We start from the raw sequence: 12,934 nt of genomic DNA, 5'->3' as shown, positions 1-12,934 counted from the left end.
TGGCTTCAGTGATGTTCACTTTCCTTTAAACTGTGCAAGAAGCCCCCAACCACATCTTTTAACGAGGAGTCCTTGTTAAAAGGCCTGAGGTAAGGAAATATAGCAGGTCTCAAAATTCATGCCTCTGCTTTAGAAGCTTTGATCTTTGATATACCTATATGTATATTGTATTTGCAATGCAAAGATTGTTGATATGAGGATACTTGTCAAATGCTAATATTGAATCCCGGATGAATTTTGCTACGATCGCAGACAAGAATCCACAGCCACGGGGAGGTTTTCTCACTTGTCAACTCAAGCGGCAACTCTTACCGTGCAGATGGTTATTATGGGTGCTAGATCACAAAATAAATGGCTCTGGAAACCATACCTCAGTCACGCAGTACTGCGCACTGAGCTAGAGGTAAAGTCGGCAGGAAACACTTGAATAAACACATAGTCCTATATGGCATTTAAAACCAGAACGGTATATTTTCGCCAGCATTACTCTTTGCAGAAGAAACATTTCCATTAATTGCATTATGAAAAATGTTGAAGACTGCCAGCAACTCTCTGTTTTCTGCTCTGCCTGGTGGTTGTTTCCGGAGGAGAGGAGGAGCGAGTGAAAGGCGATTACCTGTCAGAGCAGGGATTTGGAGTGAATGACTCGCATTGTTAACAGGGCAGAGTAGGGCTGCTCCTGCCTGCTGACCGCATTTGGCTTCTGGGTGTCACACTTACTTTTATGGATTTTTAGCTTTGGTTTATTTGCGCTGAATTTACTCTTATGGATTTTTACTTTAACTCTCATAGGCTGCTGGAAACAAGATGGTAGGTTATAGTGTGTGGGGGAATAGTATTGCCATTTGTATTTGTTTAACCGCCTAGAAAGCAGATTTGTTTAACTTACTACAGAGGAAGAGAAGCAGCACCAGCAGCGATTGCAAGAGTTAGTTTTACAGAGAGTAATAACCCCACAAGCAGGTCCGTGACGACTTTCCAAAACGAGTATGTGCTAAACTGATCTTCCCAGTATTTAATAGCTTTGGGAGCAATATGGGAAGGTATCCACTTCTTTTGCCCCTAAGCTATGTGTCAACAGCTTATTGGATGGGGCAGCCGTTTTCATCCTGAACTCTGGGCTCTGAAGCCTATAAAGGATTTAGATACTGAAAAGTCAGGAGTGGCAGGAGCTTGTTTTAGGGTCCTGATTCCTAGGGCTGAGCTTTCTATACAATTCACAGTGAGAGTCTGAAGCAGCCTCGCAGCAGACACCAGTGTGCTAGGAAGAAACCCCTGAAGTGGCCATGGGGCGTAGCTCCATGCGTGTTTTTTCCCTGTGAGGACTTACTGAGGCTCTTTCTTTTATCTCAAAACACACAGTCAGAGAGGAGGCAGTAACGCTACCTGTTCTTACCCAGGAGCTGACACTTTTGTCTAATTTTGCACTTGGTAGACACTGTAGGTTTCATCTCACATCCACACACTGTGATGTCTGTGTTCCAATTTTAAACCAGCTAAGAAAAAAACAGGCTAGCACCCTTTTTTTTCTGTTATGGTGGGTGTGTTTCTTGGTTTTGTAGCTTTGGTTGTCCTAAGGAAAAAAGCTGATGGGACAATGCTCTGTGTGTCTGCCAGACCTTCTGTATCATCCTCCTCCTCCTATATCTTTTGAATCCAGTGGCCAATTTCAACCACAATAAACCGTGAATAAGAGATCACTAAAACAATAACCTTCCTACAGGTCTCGTTGAAATACGTGGCTAAATAAAGCCATGAGATGCTATTAGTCTACGCAGAAGATGCAGCATAAGATCAGTCTTTTTTGAATTATGGAGAAAAAACTTGAGGGAGTAACTTTAGAAATGGCCTGGCTATTGGAAGGTGTCATTTACAGCTTCCACTGACTCAGGCAAGAACAGTTTATTTTAAGAGTACAGATAATGAACATCACATACTTTTTTATTTCAAGGAAATCTCATCACCATAAGCTTTCTAACTTCATGCGAAGCAAATGACAGCCAACCTCTGATTACAGTGAAGAGAAAACAAAAGAGCTTTCTCTTGTTATTTTACGCTATCGAGTGGCAGAAAATTGCAAACCACTAGAAAAATAACCCACATCCTGTGTGTGCACATACATCCCCCACCCTTTTTACCCAGGCTTGAGTTTCTCTCCCAGCACCTCTCCCTGCCCCAGGGGGGTGCAGGTGGGCAGCTCATGCCACACCGCTCTTGAGCTGGTTTGCTCTACTTGCAGCTTTAGCGGGAGCTTGTTTGAATGCCACCGACTTTCCAAGTATGTGTTCTCAACTGTGGTTACTTCTGCTGTCCTGCCAAAACCAGGAACTTCCAAATGAGCAGTCACAGAAAAACAACTTATAATAGCAGCTGCTGCAGGAGGTTCCAGCGGGTTGGAACTCTATTTATTATATGCTTGAGAGACTCACGAAACGGCACAAAGCTGTGCGTTAATACATGGGCAGGCAGAAGACAGACAAGGCAGATGCTGCATTAACCACAGCTCATTGGAACTGGAGAACAGTTAGTCCCTCGCCCTGCCTGTCTGAGACGGTCAGCTTGATAGCCTCTTTATATAATCCCCAAGAAGCCTGCTAACAGGCAGGCATGATTGAAATCCTTTTTGAAATAGCTGGCGAGTAGAGGAGGGCCAGGTTTCTCCCGTTAAGTTCCTCTAACTAACCCGCTCTGTCTCCGAGGCAGTTGTGGGTTCAGTGTCTGATCCCAAGTGACTACCATAGGGGAAATCTGTTCGCTAGCAAGTGGCTGGGATGTTTAATCACCGTTGCTCTTCTGCTGGACCAGAGCAGGAAGATGCGAGCATGTGAACAAGCCTCAGTGCCAAACCGAGGTCTCCTACCTTAAATCGGCAATTACAGTGGTGCCCAGGAGAACGGGGGTGCCAGCACGCTTTTGCTCCCCCAGCTCATCTGTGGCAAGGTGACACGTGCAGAGGGATGGCAGGCAGACAAGCAACAGTTAGAGGAAATGATTCTGCTGAAGACGAGCATGGTTCACTCCTGCACTCTAAAATAACGGAGTCTTCAGAAACCTAATTCTTCCCATTGCTCTAAGTTTCACTCGGACTGTATTCATGGCCAGTTCCGTATTAATTACTTTCACTCCAGTATCTATACCTGTGCAAGCCACAACTTCGCTGCAGAATTAAGCACCTGTCAGGTCTTCAGAAGATTTGTTTGTATTTGTCCCAAAACCCCATTTCAAATAGGTTACAAATGGCAGAAGCAATGACTTACTTAAGATATCCAGTTCCTTGTTCTAACTGAAATATTTCCCTATGCATAATACTTAATGCTATGCTCATTGTATCACTGTATTTTTGTAAAGTATCATCTTTTTTTCTATGAAAACTTGTATAGTCATAAATCTTTGTATGTACATAAAAATGACTAAGATTAGCAGTTTGAGTTTCACCTTCAGTGCCTGCAAATTAAAGCTCAGAGGATGGGACCAGTTAAATGAAAATGAAGTGAATTAGCTGCATTTTATTTTGGTTAATTTTTGGAGCACATATGGTACGTTATCTTTTCATATTATAGATACACCATTTCTGGGTTTGCACATGATGGATATTGGCTGGTTTCCCCATCTGGTATCTTATTCTGAATTAAAAAAAAAAAAAAAAAAGTTGCTACTAGCCAGTAAGGTCAGTCTGCTGCTGGTGCAGCCTTCTAATAGGATAACAGCTTATATCTTGAATTTAACTTGTTCTTAGACTATTACTTGAGTCCCTCATGTTTTCTCCCACTGGAATCACTTGAGGCTTGTGGATCTCTGTGAAAATGTGTGACTTAATGACATCTAAAAAGGTGGGGGTTTTTTAGTTTAATCAATGTATTCTTGCTAGTAATGGCGATTTTCACATATTATGTATGTCCCTTAACCAGCTCTGTAGAGAGGAGAGCAAGGAAAGCGAAGATACTTCTGATCACTTTGTTTGAAAGTAATCCACGTACAAGGGAAACAGCTGACAAGTACTGTACATTTCTCTACTATGCATCAGATGTGACACCGGCAACCCATCTGAAGAAATAATTTATCATTAAATGTAATTGCTTTTTTTACTTATGTGATTTAAAGCAATTCATTAGTGGGGTGTTTGAAAAGTCTCTCTAATAAGCCTAAACATTGAAGATTTTAAATTCTTTCTCCCTGTTTCCCTCCCCGTTCCCACCACCAAAATAAAATAAAATTGTGTTTGTCTATTCAGAAGGAAGACAAAACAAAGTTCTGTGGAAAATAAATGGCAGGAGGAAAATATGAAAGTCTAGTTGAAACAAAACCGTCCAGTTAATCATTTTATCCATTTCTCCATCAAGGATAAGCAAGACACTAGCATACACAGAACGGGAGAAGGTCATGAACTAATACATTTGTATGGAGGATCTCTGCAAAAATGGAGAAAAGGAAAACAGCGGATGGGATGGGAAAATGCCAAGCTGTTTTTCAGATATCTTCTACTGACCAGCCTTCCAAATTTACCATAAGTCAGGAAATTGGTCTGGGGCATGTTTTGCAGATGGATCAACAGCAGCCCATCTTCAGCTGGGCATCTCTGAATCTGCGTGACAGATGGTGCAAACACACTGGCATGTATTTTCTGGATCAGAAGGTGGATATTTTTTTTTTTTTAATCTTCCATCAGTCTTTTGGCAATGTAGCTCTTGGCAGCAATAGGTGGATAAGGAGTGACAGAGTATCTGAAATAAGTTAGATTCCTTTGTTGGATTTTTATCAGAGCAGCTTTGAACTGAATTATATCTAATCCTCTTTCTCATTTCTTTGGCAACATGCTGCAATGTTAGGTATATTTGCTCTTTGATGTCTCAGTTAATCCAATGTAACACTATTTAGTGTTTCTTATTCTGTGGAATATGGAGAAACAAGGAAATAACCATTAAAGAAATAAACCAATGAGGTCATCTATGGACTAGTGGTTTTTCCACTGGGCATTGAATAGTAGGATCTGTCTGTCTACTAAAAAAAAGTATCTCCTTTTCATCCCTGCACCCCCCTTTTTTTGGAGGGGGGGAAGAGAAAGAACTTATGCTTTAGATGAGAATGAGTGGGGCATAGTAAAGTCCTGGTCAGAACCATTGTATCAAACTGACTGTGGCCTTTCCTTCCCCACCACCAGCTGCAGTGCAGGGACACCGAGCTGTACAGAAATGAAGATGCTCCTTGCTTGAGTGGAGCATGGGAAGGTGACGAGTTTCTAGATTTTTTCTACTTGGCAGAGAACAGAGAGAGAAATACATTGTAAGAGAGGATCCAACTCAACATGCTTTTTTGACCAAAAAAAAAAGGAGACTGGATTTCTAATAAATGCTTCTCATGGAGCCTGAGCACAGGCTACAAATTAAAGAAGGCAACGAATTAATGGAGAAAATTAACATACCTTTTACCTCCTGTTTGTTACTGCCAACATTCATCAGATCAAAATTTCTCTGCATACCCACTGAATCAAACATGCTGTGGCTGCTTTTAAAAAGATACCATTATACAAGTTAAATGCCTGCAATTATATTTTATTTAGGGAGTTTCCTTGTAACGGGTAATGATTCAAGTAATCCTTTTATTTTCTAGTTCAATATTATTGTATCTTTTTTTCAAAAATATCTTGAAGAAAATGGCAATGAACACAGCTACCTGTTGTTAGGACCTTTTGTTTGTTGGTTTTAGTGTTATTCTTTAATGCCTTTCAGACTTTCTAAAGGTAGGACAAATCTGGCTGCACATATACATTTTTGAGGGCAGATGGCAGCAGAGGAATGGCAAACACATTTTTTCCAGTATCCAATGTAGAAAATACCTCCATCTGCCAAAGGCTGGCTACTTTGATGGAAAAGTACAAAGATCTAAACCTTGAAAAGCACTGGAATTTGATTGTTCAGAAATATTAGAAGGCTATGACTTAATAGCTCTGTATGTGTGTTTTGATACTGTCTATCAATCTCGGCTTTGCTAACTTAGTTTAAAGTAATTGGTGCAATGCATTTTATTTAACAAAGCGTAGTATCAATTCAGTGGTAAACACGACTGTGATAATTTTTGTGCTCCCCCTAACACAGCCATCGATTATGTGCTGCTGTAAGCTCAGACTACACTCTTGAATGGTCTGTGCAGATAAATTACTGACCCCTTGCTGCAGAAAAGACACTTTTTTGTATTGCTGTTTCACTAACCTTGAGAGGATATGATTAGTAACAAATGCATTGTTGAGATAGAGCCAAGGATATTGAAGATATGACAAATTACTCATTAAGAGTCTTCAGTGGAAAAGTTATCATGATCTATTTAAAGACAGGCAATAGCTGCAATTACGTTTTAAAATATTGACCATCAGTGTATAGCGTGTAGCGTGACACCTCAGTTAAATGGGCAAACAAGGAGGCTGAACAAAAAAGGCACCTGGATAACCCACTCAGAGCAGCTTTCCACCACAGTGAAAACCACAGTGGTTTGTCCACCCCGAAGGAAACTCAGATATAACCACCACTGGCAGGATAAAAAGGTGCTTTTCAATACCAAGAGAAAGATGACTCGGTGCTGAGAGTTAGCCATGCCTGTCTCCTAGATCCAGATTGGAATTTTGCATATGAACTTTCCGTTTCGTAAGAGTTCTGACCAGTACCCTTAATTCATACATGTTTTGAAAGCAAAAGTCTGGTCATTAGGTCTATGAGACAGCTCAATTTAGGTAATAATTCTAATTCTGTTATGATTTTTTTTGTGTGGCTTTTTCTTTTTTGTCTCAATATTCAGCTTTAAGAAGAAAAAAAAAATTCCCCTCACATTCCTTCACCCAAACCACGGTTCTTTTTGTGTGGTATTTACAGAAGAGGGATCAGGAATGTGCCCGAATAGCTCAAACTCTTTTTTCCAATATCTGTACCTGCCTATGAGCCAGTATCCCTCCCGTTCACCCGTCTTTGTTGGATTCCTTTGAATTGCTTTAATGTGTCTCCTTTCATCTAAACTTATCCAAATGATTGGCAAACTTTGCTACATTACTGCTCCTCCCCTAGTCAAAAAAATTAAGTCTATACATTTCTGTCTGAGTATGGAAATCTTGCAACTCCCAAGTGTTACGTTTTTTTCAGTGATTAAAGTAAATCATTCGTTTCTGCTATTTTACCTCTTCTTGCAAGACTGCTGAGTTTAATGTTCTCTAGAGAGCTTGACAAAAGGCTTTTGAAAATCCAAATAAATTACTTTGACTAATTTTATCCATTATTTGTTGCTATTCTCAAAGGATCCTAAGAGAATAGACGACTCTGATTCTTCTACATGGGTTTGCCCTCATGGCAACCTATGCTTTTGCTTAGATTGCAAGCTTTTGGGCACAGCAACTGCATTCTCTGTTATTTTTTGAAAAGTACATCACTTAGCCAAACAAGGTCCTGACTGAAGTACTGAGGCATTATTAGTACATTAAAAGCACTTATGTCACTAGTTCTAGTTCTGCTAATTCTGCTAGTTCTGATTATTCTGCTAGTTTCCAAATATCAAAATTAGGCTTTGTATATCATTCTCAGATATCATCACAGGCTTCTTTCAAAGGCAAGTATAACACCAAAGTAGTTTCTTATTAGCTGAAAATAGGTGGCCATAACCTGTGTAGCAACTGTTCATACACCAACAGAAAGAGTACTACTAACACTTTTTTAGCTTTCTTTGCAGTCTTGAGACTTCCAGCACTCCAGGGAATCTGACAAAACCAGCAGGAGTAATTAGGAAATCATTCTACACCAGAATGATTTCCTAATTATTCCTGTTTCATCTTACAGCTGTGATTATTGTGCTTTTCTGTTTGACTGGCTTTGCTTTCCAGGTCCTGCAAGCTCCCTCAATGGTCCCTTCCAACCTAAGCTATTCTGCAGTTCTTTGATAATGGCTTAACCATAGGTATGTCTGCAGTCAGTTCTCTTTGTGTTGTTTATTGTTTTAGCAGGACGCACTAGGAGTGTGTAAGAGTCTCTTGATGAGAGGAACCTCTGACTTGAGGGTACTTGCTCTTATTTCCCTTAGAACTCAAGAAGCAATTGTCTAAGCACTTCATGTATATTTACATCCAATTTAAAGCAATGAAAAGAACTCTTAAAATAACTCAGTTAGCTTTACAGTCAGTCCAGCATGCAAGGAACACTAAAAAGACTCATTGCAACCTCAGACACAATGCCACATTTGCTTTGTGCTATGAGATTCTCCAGTAAAGAAAACCTTTGGGACACTCATATTAAGCCCAGATAGCCAAATTAGAGGACACCGTTCCTGAATAAACATACCAAATGAGCCATCCTTCCATGCAAGAAAGATTTCTTAATAATTTTTTCCTGAAGGGGTGGCTGTCTTGAGCAAAGAGCGGAGTTGTGTGGTTTTAGCCTTGTGGACTCTGTATTAATACAGCTATGTAAGCAAGAAAACAGCAAACGCCCTTTGTAGAGCCCCAAAGTGCTGGGAATTTGTGACTACAATGTATTCCATGTATTGAAGAACTTTAATCCTAGAACTTTGGTTGGCTTGACATGACCATATTAACCCAGGGCACTTTCACCATTGCTCCCTGCCTGAAGGAAGTTCAAGTCCCTTTCTGAGCTGGACTGTGATTGTCGAGGTCCTGTTTGCAGCAACTCCATCCCTGAGGCAGTAGGCATTGCCAGAAAGTGTACAGCCATGGCAATAAAAACTTTTATCCTCTTTCAGTCTGTTGTTTTTAGTGCCTGTCTTCTAAAAATAAAACTGGAGCGAGTTGTTTGAAAGCATTGCCCCTGATGAGGGACAGTGAATGCTTTCAGTCTCTCTGCTCATCAGAGGGGCTTGAATTGGGTTGAATTTGTCTTTCATGGAAGATTTCTCTCCTTTTGACTTCTGTTCTTTCCCAAGGATGGCAGTGCTGAAGCCACTAGACTCTTCCTTCTCAGCATGTCTGTGGCTATCCTCATTTAGCAAAAGTTTGCAGATTCACCAATGCATAGTGTGTGATCTGGTCATTAGAGAAGACAGAAACCTTGCAAGCCAGCTTTGCAAGTGCTGGTTGTTTGCTGAGCTACCTTTCATGGTCCTGACAACAGACGTTTCTTAAAATAAACAGGCAATATTCTCATACATGACTTGGTTTTGCTGAGTTAGGAAAGTTGGTATCAATTTCTGATCTCATTTATAAGTATCGGAGTTCTAGGCTACTTTTGTTGCCTAATTAATATACTGCTGAGAAATTAATTAGATTGTAAAGAGTATCAATGAGGGGTAACATTCATCTTTCATATAGCAGCTGTGATACAGATCACTGACAGAAAAAAATGTCCTAGACAATAGAAATTATTTTATCTGTTGTGCTGGTGCCTAATGGAAAAGTTGAAGCTAAACCTTGCAAGGCAATAAATGAGCCAATACATGTACATAAAGATGCACCGGTCTTTAGAGTTTCAGTTTCTCATATCATTAAACAAATAAATGATTGTTCCCTATTGGGGATGTGTATTGGAATACTCTCAGACAATATGTTGGATTATTTAAAAAGACAATACCTCAGTTTGTTCCCAAAATTAAATGAATGATATCTTTGTTTGGTTAGAAGTGTTTATATTTTAAAAGGTAAATATAAACACCTTTGCATTATAAAATTTCCAGAACACAAGTCTAATGGCTATGGAAATTTTGAACAAGGTGTCTCTTTGTAGCACTGTATTGAATGTGATACATTCAATTTGAAGATTAATTTTTAAAAATTCTTTCTTTTTTCTCAGTAACCTATATCTTACGGGGAAGTTTCTATAATGTCACCTTAAATTACAGTTGCAGCTTTCTTATCACTATTTGTGAACTTCTCACTGCTGAAGTTTGATTGCAGAATTATGAAAATATTTCACAGATAAAAAACCCAAAACATATCTTATGCTCATATAAAATACATAAAAATAAGCAGTTGTTAATTTTCATCCATAAGACCCATTTTGGAAATGTCAAGTGTTTTGTTCACAACCAATTAACATCCATCGATTCTAATGCATACTCAAAGACATGCTTCAGCACAATGAAGACATTGTTCCCCCGCAGAGGATGGCATTTGCACTTCAAAGTATAAAAACACTGACAGTGAGATTTGGAGAATATTCTACATACAACCCTCTCCCTCCTTTTTGTAGCTATACTAGTTTAGCCCTCTTCATGCTCAACTAAAACTACTTATATTATAATTTACTTTTTCTATGATTTTCTTATTTTAATATCTGTGTATTTTTGCCCTTTTTTGTATGTGATGCTGCATGATTTTGTGGACAAGCTAAAAGTGAAGGTAAAGTATGGTAAACTTCCATATTACGTACTTGCATTTTCAAATGGTTGGAAGATGTATTTCAGTGGTGTTTTTTGTTTTAGTAAGATGTATTTCAGTGACATTTTCTTCAGTAAAGAATTGTAATTAAAGAAAATCATTTAAAAATGCACAGGCTCATACCAGTTCAGAGCAATTAGGCTAGGTAATTAGAAGCACGATAAAAGGGCTGCATGGGGAAAGGAATTTAAACCCTCATTGAACTGTTACATCAAAAAGTGAATAAAAAAAAGAGTAAATTAAAAGTAGGGCTCATAGCTGGTAGGCAAAAGATAAAGCCAATTATTCTGGAAAAAGGAGTGCATGCTTATTTATCTAGAGCTACTATTCATCACATGTAATAAGGTTCCTGAATGTGGTGGTAGCAAACTTACTGCTAATTTCCCAGTTTCTTGGTCCCAACTTACTGATCTTATTCTGTTAGAAGGTGAACACGATCAGCCTTTCCCAGGACCCCTTCACAGAGGAGTATGGTAAAGAGCACAGTTTCCCAAAACAAGTATATGAAGAAAAGCTAAACAACAGTAAGGCTAGTTGACATGATTAAAGACTGTGTCACCAAGTGGTTAATTTGAAATGGATGGGAAGAGGAACTAGGAAACGAACTTGATGTCTGTTTGGTTTTTTCACCAAGAATGATTTTTTTTTCAACGGTTCCTAAGCTCGTAATAAATGCCAACCACACTTCAAAAAAGCAAGCAATCATGCAGCCCATTAAGTTTACTAGCATTTGATAAGGTTTGAATTTACACTGAAGCTTTAGTAACAGGAGTACTGGGAAAGGAGACTAAGGGGATCGGTTACACTATTCCAGCGCAGTGGCAGTATTTCTGTGAGCACTTACTATGCATCAAAGACAGAAAGATAAGCCCTTCATAACACAAAGGATCTATATGCTAAAAACTTCCCTCCTTGAGAGAAGTACGGAAAACGCCACAGTGTGATAAGGATAAATGCCACTGAGTTCCTAGAAGGAGACGCATAAATTGTCATGGCCAGGAGAAAGGATTGCTATGTCCACAGTTAACCTCAGAGCTGTGGAGGCGTTCGCATGTCACTGATGCTGCGGGACTACTTATGATGGTGACGATGTTATTTAATTGATTTATAACTTGTGTGTTTGATTACTACTGCCCTCTGAAGCAGCCATTAGAAATGAGCTGCAGGTCTTCCTGGGTTCATCTGTGGTTAATTAATAATCAGATACACTTTTATCAGTACACCATAACAGAGTTTGACAGCAAAAGACATTTAAAACTATTAATTTAATGAGGGGACATAGTTTTTCTTTAATGACTGTAAACGGTCAGATTATTTAAATCAAAAGCTATAATAAAAATCTTCTTTTTGTAACAACACCACCTACAAATGTTGCCCTGGTAATCAACTTACTAGCAAAACAGCAATAAAGCAGCTTAATTGTGCTCCGTATATTGTCATACATTTCAAGACCAGAAAGCACCTTTATGACAGTCTATTCTGCACTCCAGATAACCCCAGCCAGAAAAGTTCATATAATAATTCTTCTGTCAAGCATCTAATTTTGTTTGAGATGGAGTATCTCATTTAGAAGCCTGGGAAGCTCTGCTGAGCTGCAGCAATCCAATGCAAGCACTAGAGGCATTTTCCACCAGAGCTTGAAAATCTCCCAGACAGACGGAGAACAGACAGGCGAGGCTTTGCTTCACCCCGACATGTGCTGTACAAGGGCTGTGTGTGCCTGCCTAGAGGGAAGTTGTCTCCCTGTCCCTTCCCTGAGCGTGCAGATGGAAACTACACTTTACTCCCATAGACATAACGTCTATGCCAATGGCAGTAACTTTAATGATTCCTATGAGGGATTTTTTTTAAAAGAAGGATAAAGTTGATTTTCAATAAGATTTTATTTTTTTTCCTTAATCAATAGAGGAGGCAAATTCAGTAAGGAAGGCAAGGACTGGGCTATCTTGATTTTTAATTCCTTATGTTTTCCTGGATGTTTCTTAGCCTGTTCTCTCTTGTATTGTTTTGTAAAAGTAGTTAGAAGCATTAATTTAAAACCTTTTAACCAGTTTTCATTAACAGAATCACAGAATCACAGAATCACTACGGTTGGAAAAGACCTGTAAGATCATCAAGTCCAACCATCAACCAACACCACCTTGCCCATTAAACCATATCCCACAAAAAAAAAAAAAAAAGGAATGCTTCACGAATTTGCATGTCATCCTTGCGCAGGGGCCATGCTAATCTCCTCTGTATTGTTCCGATTTTAGTATATGTGCTGCTGAAGTGAGCAGAGTTTGATTCTTTCCCACTCATAGCATATTTCAACTGCAATTTAGAGCAATAGTACTTTAGTGTGATTAAAAAAACATTTAGGAGTCTAACTTGTGTGTTTTGGGGGTTTTTTGTATTTTCATTTCTGACCTCACTCTCTACACATTTATTCTCTTTTGGGGCGAGCCTAGCTCTGATCAAGGCTTTTCAGTACTAACACTAGGCAGTGGTTTCTTGTGTATTTGCTGAGGAATAGCAAGTTTTCTAACCTGCACCCCATAATGCATTCCTCATTACTGTCCCAAAGGGTCACTACCA

General features: G+C 39.3%; 1 non-coding gene across 1 annotated transcript; it reads right to left on the bottom strand.

Annotated features, from left to right (window-relative positions):
• Positions 1–12,529: 12,529 nt before the first annotated feature.
• On the bottom strand, positions 12,530–12,636 carry LOC132317648 (U6 spliceosomal RNA). Its single transcript, XR_009484130.1, has one exon. It is a non-coding gene; the product is annotated as a U6 spliceosomal RNA (small nuclear RNA).
• Positions 12,637–12,934: the final 298 nt, after the last annotated feature.

The sequence above is a fragment of the Gavia stellata genome, chromosome 10 (genome assembly GCF_030936135.1).
Source record: "Gavia stellata isolate bGavSte3 chromosome 10, bGavSte3.hap2, whole genome shotgun sequence".
In the NCBI taxonomy this organism is placed as follows: domain Eukaryota; kingdom Metazoa; phylum Chordata; class Aves; order Gaviiformes; family Gaviidae; genus Gavia; species Gavia stellata.
Note: the sequence above shows the minus strand (reverse complement) of the source record. Positions and strands in the feature narration are given on the sequence as shown.